A 14,275-nucleotide genomic window follows, 5' to 3' on the forward strand; every position below is an offset into this window, starting at 1 on the left:
TATATGAATCCTTGACACTGAGGTTCAACCGATAAGATCTTCAGAGAATATGTAGGATCCAATATGGGCATCCAGGTCCCGCTATTGGATATTGACCAAGGAGTACCTCGGGGCATGTCTACATAGTTCTCGAACCCGTAGGGTCTGCACACTTAAGGTTCGGCGATGTTTTAGTATATTTGAGTTATATGTGTGGTTACCGAATGTTGTTCGCAGTCCCGGATGATATCACGGACGTCACGAGGGTTTCCGGAATGGTCCAGAGACAAAGATTGATATACAAGATAAATTCATTTGGTTACCAGAAGGTTTTCGCGCATTACCGGGATTGTACCGGGAATGACGAATGGGTTCCGGATGTTCACCAGGAGGGGGGCAACCCACCTGGGGGAAGCCCAAAAGCCCTAGGGTGGCGCACTAGCCCTTAGAGGTCTAGTGGGATGGCCCAAAGGGACCTATGCGCCAAGAAAGAAAAACCAAAGAAAAGGAAAAAAAAAGTAAGGTGGGAAGGAAGAGAAGGACTCCACTTTCCAATCCTAGTTGGACTAGGATTGGAGTAGGACTCCTCCTCCTCCCTAGCCGACGCACCCTTGAGGGCTTGGCCCTCAAGGCAAGCCTCCTCCCCCTCCCTCCTATATATAGTGGTGATTTAGGGCTGATTTGAGACAACTTTTGCCACGTGCAACTCAGATCTAGACACCATAGTTTTACCTCTATATCGTATTTCTCGGAGCTCGGGCGGAGCCCTGCAGGAGTAGATCCTTCACCACTACCGGAGCGCCGTCACGCTGCCGGAGAACTCATCTACTTCTCCGTCTTGCTTGCTGGATCAAGAAGGCCGAGATCATCGTCGAGTTGTACGTGTGCTGAACGCGGAGGTGCCGTCCGTTCGACACTAGATCGGAGCGGATCGCGGGACGGTTCGTGGGACGGTTCACGGGGCGGATCGAGGGACGTGAGGACATTCCACTACATCAACCGCGTTTCTTAACGCTTCCTGATGTGCGATCTACAAGGGTATGTAGATCCAAATCTCCTCTCGTAGATGGACATCATCATGATAGGTCTTCGTGTGCGTAGGAATTTTTTTGTTTCTCATGCAACGTTCCCCAATAATGGCATCATGAGCTAGGTTCATGCGTAGATGTTATCTCGAGTAGAACACAAAGGTTTTTGTGGACGGTGATGTTCGATTTGCTGCCCTCCTTAGTCTTTTCTCGATTCAACGGTATTGTTGGATTGAAGCGGCCCGGACTGACATTATTCGTACGCTTACGGAAGACTGGTTTCATCGATTGACATGCAACCTCATTGCATCAAGATGACTGGCGGCTGTCGGCTTCTTCAACTTTAGTTGAATTGGTTTTAACCGGGGCGGTCCTTGGAGAGGTTAAATAGAAATTTGCACATCTCCGTTGTGTTTTTTGCGTAAGTAAGATGCGATCTACTAGATACCCATAGCAGCCACGTAAAACATGCAACAACAAATTAGAGGACGTCTAACTTGTTTTTGCACGGTATGCTTGTGATATGATATGGCCAATGACGTGATGTGATATATTGGATGTATGAGATAATCATGTTGTAATAGTTAATATCGACTTGCACGTCGATGGTACGGCAACCGGCAGGAGCCATAGGGTTGTCTTTAAACTAACGTTTGTGTTTGCAGATGTGTTTACTATATTGCTAGGACGTAGCTTTAGTAGTAATAGCATAAGTAGCACGACAACCCCGATGGCGACACGTTGATGGAGATCATGGTGTGGCGCCGGTGACAAGAAGATCGTGTCGGTGCTTTGGTGATGGAGATCAAGAAGCACATGATGATGGCCATATCATGTCACTTATGAATTGCATGTGGTATTAATCCTTTTATGCACCTTATTCTGCTTAGAATGGCGGTAGCATTGTGAGGTGATCTCTCACTAAAATTTCAAGACGAAATTGTGTTCTCCCGACTGTGCACCGTTGCTACAGTTCGTCGTTTCGAGACACCACGTGATGATCAGGTGTGATAGACTCAACGTTCACATACAACGGGTGCAAAACAGTTGCACACGCGGAACACTCGGGTTAAGCTTGACGAGCCTAACATGTGCAGACATGGCCTCGGAACACATGAGACCGAAAGGTCGAGCATGAATCGTATATTTGATATGATTAGCATAGAGATGCTTGCCACTGAAACTATTCTCAACTCACGTGATGATCGGACTTGAGTTAGTGAATTTGGATCATGTACCACTCAAATGACTAGAGATATGTACTTTTTGAGTGGGAGTTTAGCAAGTAATTTTGATTAGTTAAACTCTAATTACCTTGAACGTAGTCTAAGTCCACTTTTAAAATATTTGTGTTGTAGATCAATGGCTCACACGACAGTCACCCTGAATTTTAATACGTTCCTAGAGAAAGCTAAGTTGAAAGATGGTGGAAGCAACTTTGTAGACTGGGCTCGTAATCTTAAGTTGCTCGTGCAAGCTGGCAAGAAGGATTATGTCCTTAATTCTGTGCTAGGAGATGAACCACCCGCTACGGCTGACCAAGATGTTAAGAACGCATGGTTAACCCGTAAGGAGGACTATTCAGTAGTTCAATGTGCAGTCTTGTATGGCTTAGAGCCGGGACTTCAACGTCGCTTTGAGCGTCATGGAGCATTTGAGATGTTCCAGGAGTTGAAGTTTATCTTTCAGAAGAACGCCCGGATCGAGAGGTATGAGACCTCCGATAAATTCTATGCTTGCAAGATGGAGGATAATTCGTCTGTCAGTGAACATGTGCTCAAAATGTTTGGGTACTCAAACCATCTAGCTTAGCTGGGGATTGAACTCCCGCAAGAGGCTATCACTGACAGAATTCTTCAATCACTACCACCAAGCTACAAGAGCTTCGTGTTGAACTATAACATGCAAAGGATGAACAAGTCACCCGGTGAGTTATTCGCGATGCTGAAAGTCGCAGAGTCAGAACTCCGTAAAGAGCATCAAGTGTTGATGGTGAATAAGATCACTAGTTTCAAGAGAAACGACAAAGGAAAGAAGGGTAATTCCAAGAAGAGCGGCAAGCCTGTTGTCAATCCGGCGAAGAAACCCAAAGCTGGACCTAAACCTGAAACGAAGTGTTATTATTGCAAGGGTATGGGTCACTGGAAGCGCAACTGTCCCAAGTATCTGGCTGATAAGAAGGCGGACAAGGAAAAATCAGGTATATTCGATATACATGTTATTGATGTGTACTTAACCAGCTCTCGTAGTAGTGCCTGGGTATTCGATACCGATTATGTTGCTCATATTTGCAACTCGAAACAGGAACTACGGAATAAGCGAAGGCTGGCGAAGGATGAAGTGACGATGCGCGTGGGAAATGGTTCCAAGGTTGATGCAATCGCCGTCGGCACAGTTTCACTTCAGTTACCATCAGGATTAGTTATGAACTTAAATAATTGTTATTTAGTGTGTGCGTTAAGCATGAACATTATATCTGGATCTTGTTTATTGCGAGACGGTTACTCGTTTAAGTCAGAGAATAATGGTTGTTCTATTTCTATGAGTAATATCTTTTATGCTTATGCACCCAATGTGAGAGGATTGTTCATATTGAATCTTGATAGTGATGATACACATATACATAACATTGAGACCAAAAGAGTTAGAGTTAACAATGATAGCGCCATGTTTTTATGGCACTGCCGCTTAGGTCATATTGGTGTAAAGCGCATGAAGAAACTCCATATTGATTGACTTTTGGAGCCACTTGACTTTGATTCACTTGACACGTGCGAACCATGCCTCATGGGCAAGATGACTAAGACTCCATTCTCTGGAACAATGGAGCGTGCAAGTGACTTGTTGGAAATCATACATACCGATGTATGCGGTCCGATGAGTGTAGAGGCGCACGGCGGATATCGTTATTTTCTCACCTTCACTGACGATTTGAGTAGATATGGTTATGTCTACTTGATGAAGCACAAGTTAGAAATGTTTGAAAAGTTCAAGCAATTTCAGAGTGAAGTTGAAAATCATCGTAACAAGAAGATCAAGTTCCTACAGTCTGATCGTGGGGTGAATATCTGAGTTTCGAGTTTGGTGCTCACTTAAGACAATGTGGAATTGTTTCACAGTTGACACTGCCTGGAACACCACAGCGTAATGGTGTGTCCGAACGTCGTAATCGTACTTTATTAGAGATGGTGCGATCTATGATGTCTCTTACCGATTTGTCGTTATCGTCTTGGGGTTATGCATTAGAGACAGCTGCATCCACTTTAAATAGGGCACCATCAAAATCCGTTGAGACGACACCAGACGAACTGTGGTATGGCAAAAGACCAAAATTGTCGTTTCTTAAAGTTTGAGGATGTGATGCTTATGTCAAAAGCTTCAGCCTGAAAAGCTGGAACCCAAAGCCAAAAAGTGCGTCTTCATAGGTTACCCAAAAGACACAGTTGGGTATACCTTCTATCTCAAATCCGAGGGCAAAGTGTTTGTTGCTAAAAATGGAGCTTTTCTTGAGAAGGAGTTTCTCTCGAAAGAATTGAGTGAGAGGAATATAGAACTTGATGAGGTTGTCGAACCTCTAATCCCTCTAGATGGTGGCGCGGGGCAAGGGGAAACCCATGTTGTTGCGGTGCCGGTTGAGGAGCAAGTTGATGATGATGATCATGAAACTTCAGATCAAGTTGCTATCGGACCTCGCAGGTCAACAAAATCACGTATTGCTCCTGAGTGGTACAGTAATCCTGTCTTAACGATTATGTTGTTGGACAACAATGAACGTGCGAATTATGAAGAAGAAATGGTGGGCCCGGATTCCAACAAATGGTTGGAGGCCATGAAGTCCGAGATAGGATCCATGTACGAGAACAAAGTGTGGACTTTGGAAGTACTACCTGAGGGCCGCAAGGCAATTCAGAACAAATGGATCTATAATAAGAAGACGGACACAGACGGTAATGTGACCGTTTATAAAGCTTGACTTGTGGCAAAGGGTTTTTCACAAGTTCAAGGAGTTGACTACGATGAGACTTTCTCACCGATAGCGATGCTTAAGTCCGTCTGAATCATGTTAGCAATAGTTGCCTTTTACGATTATGAAATCTGGCAGATGGATGTCAAAACGGCGTTCCTTAACGGTTTTCTTAAGGAAGAGTTGTATATGATGCAACCCGAAGGTTTTGTCGATCCAAAGAATGCTAACAAAGTATGCAAGCTCCAGCGATCCATTTATGGGCTGGTACAAGCATCTCGGAGTTGGAATAAGCGCTTTGATGAGGTGATCAAAGCATTTGGGTTTATACAAGTGGTTGGAGAATCTTGTATTTACAAGAAAGTGAGTGGGAGTTGTGTGGCGTTTCTAATATTATATGTGGATGACATATTGCTGATTGGAAACAATGTGGAGCTTTTGGAGAGCCTAAAGGATTACTTGAATAAAAGTTTCTCTATGAAGGACCTAGGTGAAGTTGCTTACATTCTAGGCATTAAGATCTATAGGGATAGATCAAAACGCCTGATAGGACTTTCACAAAGCACATACCTTGATAAAGTTTTGAAGAAGTTCAAAATGGATCAGTCCAAGAAAGGGTTTTTGCCAGTACTACAAGGTATAAAATTGAGTAAGACTCAGTGCCCAGCAACTGCGGAAGATAGCGAACAAATGATTTCCATCCCCTACGCTTCAGCCGTAGGTTCTATCATGTATGCAATGTTGTGCACTAGACCAAATGTCAGTGTAGTGCCCCAAGTGTAAAGCTTTCCCTTTTTGTAACCTTCCATGTGGGACCACCTTGGCATTGATATGAGAGAGCCCCTTTGCATGTATGATTCCATGTGTCTCTTATTTTTTGTCTCCCTTGCATGCATGCATATCATAATGTTTCATGCCATGTGTTCTTGTTGTTGCAATGTGGTCATATGATTCCATGTGGTGTTTGTGGTCTTGTGTTGGGTGTGATCTTGTGATTACATGTGATGATCCACATGTGATGATGTGGTGTGAAGTAGTGGAGTGTGGTGCTTGGCATTATTTTTCAAACCCCCTTGTTAGTTTCAAACCTTTTCTCTCTTTTATTCCCAAGTTCAAAACCTATTTGCTCCTATGATGTTTTAAAAATGTTACACCTTTAGTGCATTTTAGTTCGAGTGTGGGCATGTAGGAGAGGGGTTTTTAAAACCTCTTTTGCTTGAGGTTTTCCTTTATTTCAGATTTATTTAAATCTGTTTGGCAATTATTTTTAGCTGCCCAAATAGTCATTTTGGTATTTTATTTATTTCGGGCATAATTCCCTTATGCCCAGGGGTATTTTATCTCTAATTTTATGCCCTTAGTTTTTCCTAGGATTAGTTGCAAGTGTTGTTGTATTTAAATTAGGGAGGGCCTCAGGTTTTTCTCCTCCCTCTCTCACTGGCAGCACAGCAGCCCAACTCCTCCCAGGCCCAAAAAAACCCTTCGCTGCAGCAGCCCAGCGTCGTCCCTCTTCTTCCCCGCGACGACGTCACCTTGTACGATCGAGCCTGAGCCTCTAGATCACTCCTCCCTCGATCTTGCGGCTCCAGCGCTTCCCCCTAGGGTGATATAAGCTCTCCTCTCCCTCCCCCAGGCGGCTAGGGTTCCTCCTCTCCCTCGTCTTCTCCCTCCAGCGCCGCCAGGGAGTCCCTCGTCGTCCCAACGCCATGAGCAGCTCCGGGTCGAACTCGACGCCGGCGTAGCGTCGACCTCGTCGCCTCCCCGTAGCTGCGCAAGCAAGAGGACCTAGGAGGGGTTCCATTTTTGCACGGAGTCGGAGCCGGGACTTCTTCCTCGACGTCCCCGACGTGCACCTCCATCCTCGGCTCCGGCGGCTTCTTCCTGCAGCAGAACAACGCCGCTTCTTCTTCTTCCACGACGCCGTCGTCCTCTCCTCTCCTCCCCCTCAGTGAGCAGCCGCCGTCCCTTCTCTTCCCTCTCTAGCGAGAAGTAGCTCGAGCTCGTCGTCGAGGTGCTCTGCTCGGGGGCAATGGCAGCAAGCAGCGTAGTATAGTTGATGGTTGTGCCCGTTGCTAGATGCAACGGCGGGTTCTTTTCGAGGCGGGAATGGATCCCCTGTGGATCCTGCTTCGCCCCAGTAGTGTGTAGTGATCATAGGTAGCCGTGGCAGTCGCCTCTGTCCTCCTCTGGTTCGGTCGCTGGCATGTGATTCGTAGCAGAAGGGTTGCTCCTCAGAGATACCTCCTCCTCTCTATCAGTAGCCGTAGCACAGCGCAGTGGTGTGTCTCTGTGATCGCAACCAGCAGGTGCAGGGTTCGAGTCCCCTTGGTGCATCCCCTTTTTTCCCCTGTTCTTTCCTTTCCTGTTCGACAGAAGCTAGCAGAGTTGAGGTTTCTTGCTATTTTCTTCTTCTTTGTCGAAGCAAAGTCAGTAGCAGGGTGGCAACAACAGAGTTAGGTTGCAGAGAGGGCCTGGGTTCGACCCCCCCAGGCTTGTTTTCTTTTCTTTCCCTGTGTTATTTTTTGTTCCTTGCTGTGAAATTTTGCTGCTAGCAACAATTATTGCAGTGCATGTGATATCAGTAGATGATATGCTAGTTTTCCTTTTGTTTTGTTGTGTCCTTGTTGCTGCAAGTGTAGGTTATATGTAGATGTGTATGTAAGGAATGTGTGGGTGTTTGCACTAGGTGTAGTGGTTGTATGTGTACATATGTAGATGGTGTGTGTGTTGGCACACCTACATGAGGTGATCGTGGTGCATGAGTGGTGTCATCTCAAACTCATGGACTAAGGCTCATGTGCCCTTGGAATGTTTGTGTGTGTGGATAGGCATAAATTGTGCTGATGTGACTTAGTGTGCATATACCTGTGTGGATGTGGAGTGGTTTGTGTGAAGCACACACACACATGAACATATTTCATGTGCACCATGGATTGTGAGCATGTGCTTGTGTGTGTGGAATCCCCACCTAGTAGAACAAGGTGCACCTTCATATGTCCATATGTGGGTGGTGCATGTTTCTTGTGTGGGTGTGTTGCCTTGTAGATATGATTGGGAATGGTGATGGCCATGGCACACACACATGGGGTCAAAACCCTCATGTCAACATTGGTGTTGTGGTCATGCAAGTGCTAGTGAAGATAGTGTTCTAGTGAATTTTGCACATGTGATGTTGCACTATTCTCTACTTAAGAATCTATGTTGTTTTCCCATCCTAGTTTGTGGCCACTTGCTCCAAACAAGTGTATGCATATTTTATATGTTTTTGGGGTAGAATATCCCAAGGAATCCATTGGTGAACTCAATTTTGCCATTGGAACAGTTTCTGGAGATGACATATTTTCATTTTATTCTATGTTTAGAGCTTGGTTCCATGAGTTGTGGAGGGTCTTTGTGATTGTTTCTTGGTTGTGGTAGTAGAGGGTGACCCCCTCTACCTCTTGTTGGTTTCATCTCATGATTAGGATTCCATAGGTGCAAGTTATGCCCACTCAAAGTAGGCACGTGACTGAAGATAGTGCTCCAAACAACCCGGGCCAGTGCTCCTCATGAGTTTTGGTCCAAACTGGGCAGACTATGGGGCCACCACAGGGCACCCTAAGGTTTGGTATACGTGTAGTGTGACTCATCCGGCGTGTCCTGAGACTGAGATACGCGGCTCTTATCTGGGTCGTCGACACGTCGGGAGGTCCTGCTAGTCTTGTCTTACCTTAGCGATATATCTTGCGTATAGGAACCCCGGTGAAGCTTTGGTTCTCCCAGAGTTGAGGTTTTCCTCTAAGGAATCCGACAAGATCACGAGATTCGTGATAGAGGATTACTTTGTGGCATGTGTACGTTTGTGATGGACTAGTTGGAGCACCCCTGCAGGGTTTAATCTTCCGGAAAGTCGTGCCCGCGGTTATGTGGCAACTTGGAATATTTTGTTAACATCCGGTAATAGATAACTTAAACATAAGCTAATAAAATTGCCAACTGTGTGCGTAACCGTGACTATCCCCTCGAAGATCTCTCTTCGATCGGGAACACGGTGGGGTTATGATTGACGTAGGTAGGTGTTCAGGATCACTTAGTGATCAAGTATTCTCGACCGTAGTATAGTCCACCTTCATAAGTGTTCTACGTAAGTTAGCCACCATATCAAGCTTAGGAGACTGCAACTTAAACACTCTACCCTATCCAACCTAATAACTTGACTAGTTCTGGCACCAAGGTCTTAGATTGTTGAGTCCCCGTGGCTCACGGATTCCTCCACAATACCAACAGGTTCAGGTACCCCAGAGACAGGTGATCCCGACGGCACGCAGCTGGCGTGGCAGTACGATGAGGAGACCGATCGCCTGTACGTGAACTATCCAGAAGAATGAGGCGTGGTCGTGATCGTGGGCCAGCAGGCAGGGTAGCATATCCATTTTCTCTTGTTTTGTAGTCCGTAGCGGAACTACTTTGATTGTATGCGTGATGTACACTGATATATTTATGAGAAGGCAATTGAACCCCTGATTGTCTATTTATTATTATTATGTATGTGTTGTGTTACCTGTTTGCGAGACGCTTAGATGCGCTCCTTTCCAATTCGGGGCCTCGATCCCCAGATTAGAAAGGACCGCATATTGGTCGTGACAAGTTGGTAATCAGAGCCTTACGACCATAGGAGCCTTTGTGTGATCGTACTTGGCCGAGTCGAGTCTAGAAAATGTTTTGAGTCTTAGTTATATCGGAGAGTAGGATTCTTTTTTCTCCTCTTCCATGCTCTGGTGAGGTTCCCGTCTTAGGAAGTCCTTAATTCTACTCCTTTTCTCGCTCAAATTTTTTTAGGATCACGCGGGTATTTGTGAAATCTATATGATTTCAATGTGACGGAATCCTGTCTTGGTGCCTCCTGTCTGCTTTGAGTTTCTTCCGGGGAGTTGAGCTCCACGGGATTCTTGCGCACATCGCCATCATTCAGATTTCTGAGTATCTAAGAACGAAGGATGTTCGTAATTGCTTCAATACTGGTAGTGGTGAGATAACCCCGATGTCCCAGTACTGGTGCAGATTGTTCGGGAGTACTGCCATACTTAGTATCGTTGTGATCACGAGTGTCTGTTGTAGATGAAGGTCTGAGATGCTGGTTGTGTGTTGAGGATGTGATACAGGTGACGGGTTAGTATAGGAGTTGTGTGTTATTACTCCTTGTATCCGTGTACCAGATTGCATGACCAGTTATTTCGGGAATTCATAGGTGGGATATCAAGTAGTATCTTATAGGACTATCTTCCTACAGATGCATGATTGAGGTTGGGATTCGATGTTCAGTGGGTACGTTTGTTGACGGTCGTCTTACAGCGGTTCTCGTTGTGTCTTAAAGAGTCCTTGTAGCTCGCTACGACTCAGGGATACTTCATATGTCGTGTGCACTACCTTGCACAGGATGGCTACTGTAAATGTGAGCCCGTGCGATCTTATCCACGAAGATATCGGATGAAATCTCGATCATAAGTTTGTTCCGAGCAGTTCTAGCTCATACTCGTTTGCAGTGGTCTTAATCGGAATTTTGTCATCCGTCACTTTGAGGAAGCATTCTTACTATTTTGTTCGAGTGCAATTGCTTATTCCTGTTCAAATATTCCTGTCTTTTGATTCAGCAATATCTTCAATTTATTGTGTGGGCTAATATGTTGTCCGTCTTCAGGATGGCTCCACCGACTCGTTAGAACCCAGGGCGTGAGGATATGCCACCTCCGCCTCCTCCTCCGAAGAACCCTCCTCCGCCGCCGCCTCCTCCTGTAGAGGCCTGGCAAGCGGTGATGGCTGCTACTAATGCAAATACCCAGATGCTGCTACAGTTGCTGCAAGAGAGAGCCAATCGGCAGCAAGGCAATTTCCAGCATGGTGGCAATCAGTTTGCGAGTATGAGTCAGTTCCTGTCGAACCAGCCAAAGACGTTCACTTCTTGCGACCAGCCATTTGATGCAGAGGACTGGATCCGTGATATGAACAAACATTTCGAGTGTAGCAATGTGCGTCTGGAGGATTATGTCAAGTTTGCAACGTTCCAATTGAAGGGGCGGGCTTCTATATGGTGGCAGCAGCTGAAGGACTCGAGAGGCGCCAGGGTGATTTCTTGGGATGAGTTCTGTCGCGACTTCAGGTCCCACTACATTCCTTCCAGCTTTGTGGAGGAGATGCGTGAGAAGTTCAGGCGTTTGAAGCAGGGAGGCAATTCCGTGTACAAGTACAACGTTGAGTTCCACGAGCTGGCCCGTTACACGCTGCAGGATATCCCTGACCAGAAGAACAAGATTTATCAGTTCAGAGGTGGCTTGAAAGAAGATTTGAGTTAGCTCTTGCCTTGCACAATCCTGAGGAGTTCGAGAAGTTCTACAACCTAGCTCTCAGAGCAGAGGCAGCCTTGCCCAGGGTGGAGAATTCTAAGAAGCGCTTCAGAGATTCCAGCTCTTCCTCGACTCAGGTGGTTCAGAAGCAACATAAGTTTTGGGTTTCTCCTCCTCCCCCTCGGCACTCGCAGCAGCTCAAGCACTCAGGTGGTTGTGGTTCTTCCCACCCACCCAACCCTGTCTTCCAGCAGAGATACCATCATCAGAAGCAAGGGCCTCCTCAGACTCAGTACCGGCAGCCAGCAGATGTCACTTATCACAAGTGTGGGCACAAGGGTCACTATGCCAACAAGTGTACTTCTCAACTCCGACTGTCGGCTCCTCCTCTAGGCAAACCTCCAAGCAACGCTCTAGTCAAGTTCAACCCCAGATCAGCTCGAGTCAACATGGTGAATGCAGCTGAGGCAGAAAACTCATCAGATGTGATCATGGGTAACCTCCTCGTCAATGATATTCCTGCTAAAGTGTTATTCGATTCTGGTGCATCGCATTCTTTCTTGTCATATCCTTTTGCGGCAAAGCATGATTTCCATCTTCAAGAATTGGCTAGGTCTTTGGACATTGTTTCTCCGAGTATGCTTATGAGTTCTCGTTGGGTTGTTCTGGATGCTTCTGTCAAGATAGGAAGTTATTCTTTTCTGGCCTCTCTGTATGTCTTAGGCAATTCCGACATCGACTTGATTCTTGGTATGGATTGGCTGGCCATGAACAAGGCGTCAATTGATTGTGAAGCCAAAGAAGTGAATCTTACCCACTCTTCGGAGGACGTGATTATATTCGCGGCGCGCGATGATACAATTCGTCTGTTCTCTTTGAATTAAAAGGGTGAGATCAATCCTATTTCGCAAGTCCCAGTGGTCTGCGAGTATGAAGATGTGTTTCCTGAAGAGCTGCCAGGCATGCCTCCACACAGAGAACTTGAGTTTGTGATTGAGCTTGAGCTAGGCACAGAGCCAGTGTGCAAACGGTCGTACAAGATGGGTCCAGAAGAATTGAAGGAACTTAAGAGGCAACTCGATGAGCAGGAGCATTTGGGTTTGATCAGACCGAGCTCGTTTCCATGGGGTGTGGTATTCTGTTTGTCAAGAAGAAGGATGGCACGGACCGGCTGTGTGTCGATTACCGTCCATTGAATAAGAAGACAATCAGGAACAAATATCCACTTCCGAACATTATTGAGTTGTCCGAACAGTTGAAAGGTGCTAAGGTCTTCTCCAAGCTTGATCTCAGGATGGGCTATCATCAAATTCGCATTCGTGAGGAAGACATTCCAAAGACTGCCTTCAGGACTAGTTTTGGCTCGTATGAGTATACGGTCATGTCTTTTGGTCTGGCAAATGCTCCTCCGACATTCTGTCGACTGATGAACTATATATTCTCTCCGTTCAAGAATGACTTTGTCTTGCTCTATCTCGATGACATTCTGGTCTTTTCTGAAACTGAGGAAGAACATGAAGAACATATCAGGTTGGTGCTTGATAAACTGAGAGAGTACAAGTTGTATGCCAAGTTTTCCAAGTGCGAGTTCTGGCTGAAAGAAGTGGTTTATCTCGGGCACATTATCTCTGCCGAGGGCATTAAAGTTGATCCGTCCAAAGTTCAGGCCATTGTTGAATGGGAGCCTCCGCAGAATGTGAAGCAGCTTCAAAGCTTTCTCGGGCTTGCTGGATATTGCAGAAGGTTCGTTGAGAACTTCTCCAAGATCGCCAAGCCGCTCTCAAGTCTTCTTCAGAAGGGTGTTAAGTATGCTTGGTCTCCAGAGTGTCAACTGGCCTTCGATACACTCAACGAGAAGCTTACATCCACTCCAGTCTTGGTCCCTCCGGATGATTCCAAGCCTTACCAGGTCTTCTGCGACGCTTCTCTCTAGGGTCTTGGTGCAGTCCTGATGCAAGATAAGAAGGTCGTTGCTTATACCTCCAGGCAGTTGAAGCCAGCAGAGAAGAACTATCCTGTGCATGATCTTGAGCTAGCAGTTGTGTACACGCTCTGATGACTTGGAGACACCTCTTGTTGGAACGTAAGGTTGAAGTATTCACCGATCACAAGAGTCTCAAGTACATCTTCACTCAGCCTAACTTGAATCTTAGGCAAACACGTTGGGTGGAAATGCTCCAGGATTTTAATCCGAGTGTTGAGTACACGCCAGGCAAAGCTAATGTCGTGGCGGATGCTTTGAGCAGGAAGGCATATTGCAACAGTCTGATTCTGCAACCTCTCCAGCCTGGTCTTTGTGAGTCTTTCAGGAAGCTCAACCTTCAGCTAGTACCTCAGGGATTTCTTGCAAACCTTCAAATCTCTCCTACCTTAGAAGATCAGGTCCAAGCAGCACAGCTTCTTGACGCTATGGTGAAGAAGGTCAAGATTGGCATGGGAAAGAGTCTCCCCAAGTATAAGTGCTTCACTCTTGATGCCAGAGACATGTTGTTCTTCGAGGATCGCCTTGTCGTCCCGAAAGGTGATCTCAGGAAGGTAATCATGGAGGAAGCTCATAACTCTCTGCTCTCTATTCATCCTGGAAGCTCCAAAATGTACCACGACTTGAAGCAGACCTTCTGGTGGACTCATATGAAGCGTGAGATTGCTTAGTTCGTAAATGAATGTGATGTATGTTGAAGGGTGAAAGCAGAACATCAACGCCCAGCAGGCCTTTTGCAGCCTTTGCCGATTCCCGAGTGGAAGTTCGATCACATTGAGATGGATTTCGTCACCGGGTTTCCGAAGTCCAAGAAGGGTAATGATGCCATCTTCCTCGTCATCGACAAGTTGAGTAAAGTGGCTCATTTTCTTCCAGTCAAGGAGTCCATTTCAGCAGCTCAGCTGGCAGAGTTGTACACCTCCAGGATTGTCTCTTTGCACGGTGTGCCTATGATGATCTCTTCAGATCGCGGAAGTATCTTCACTTCCATGTTCTGGGACTC

The sequence above is a fragment of the Hordeum vulgare genome, chromosome 4H (genome assembly GCF_904849725.1).
Source record: "Hordeum vulgare subsp. vulgare chromosome 4H, MorexV3_pseudomolecules_assembly, whole genome shotgun sequence".
NCBI lineage: Eukaryota > Viridiplantae > Streptophyta > Magnoliopsida > Poales > Poaceae > Hordeum > Hordeum vulgare.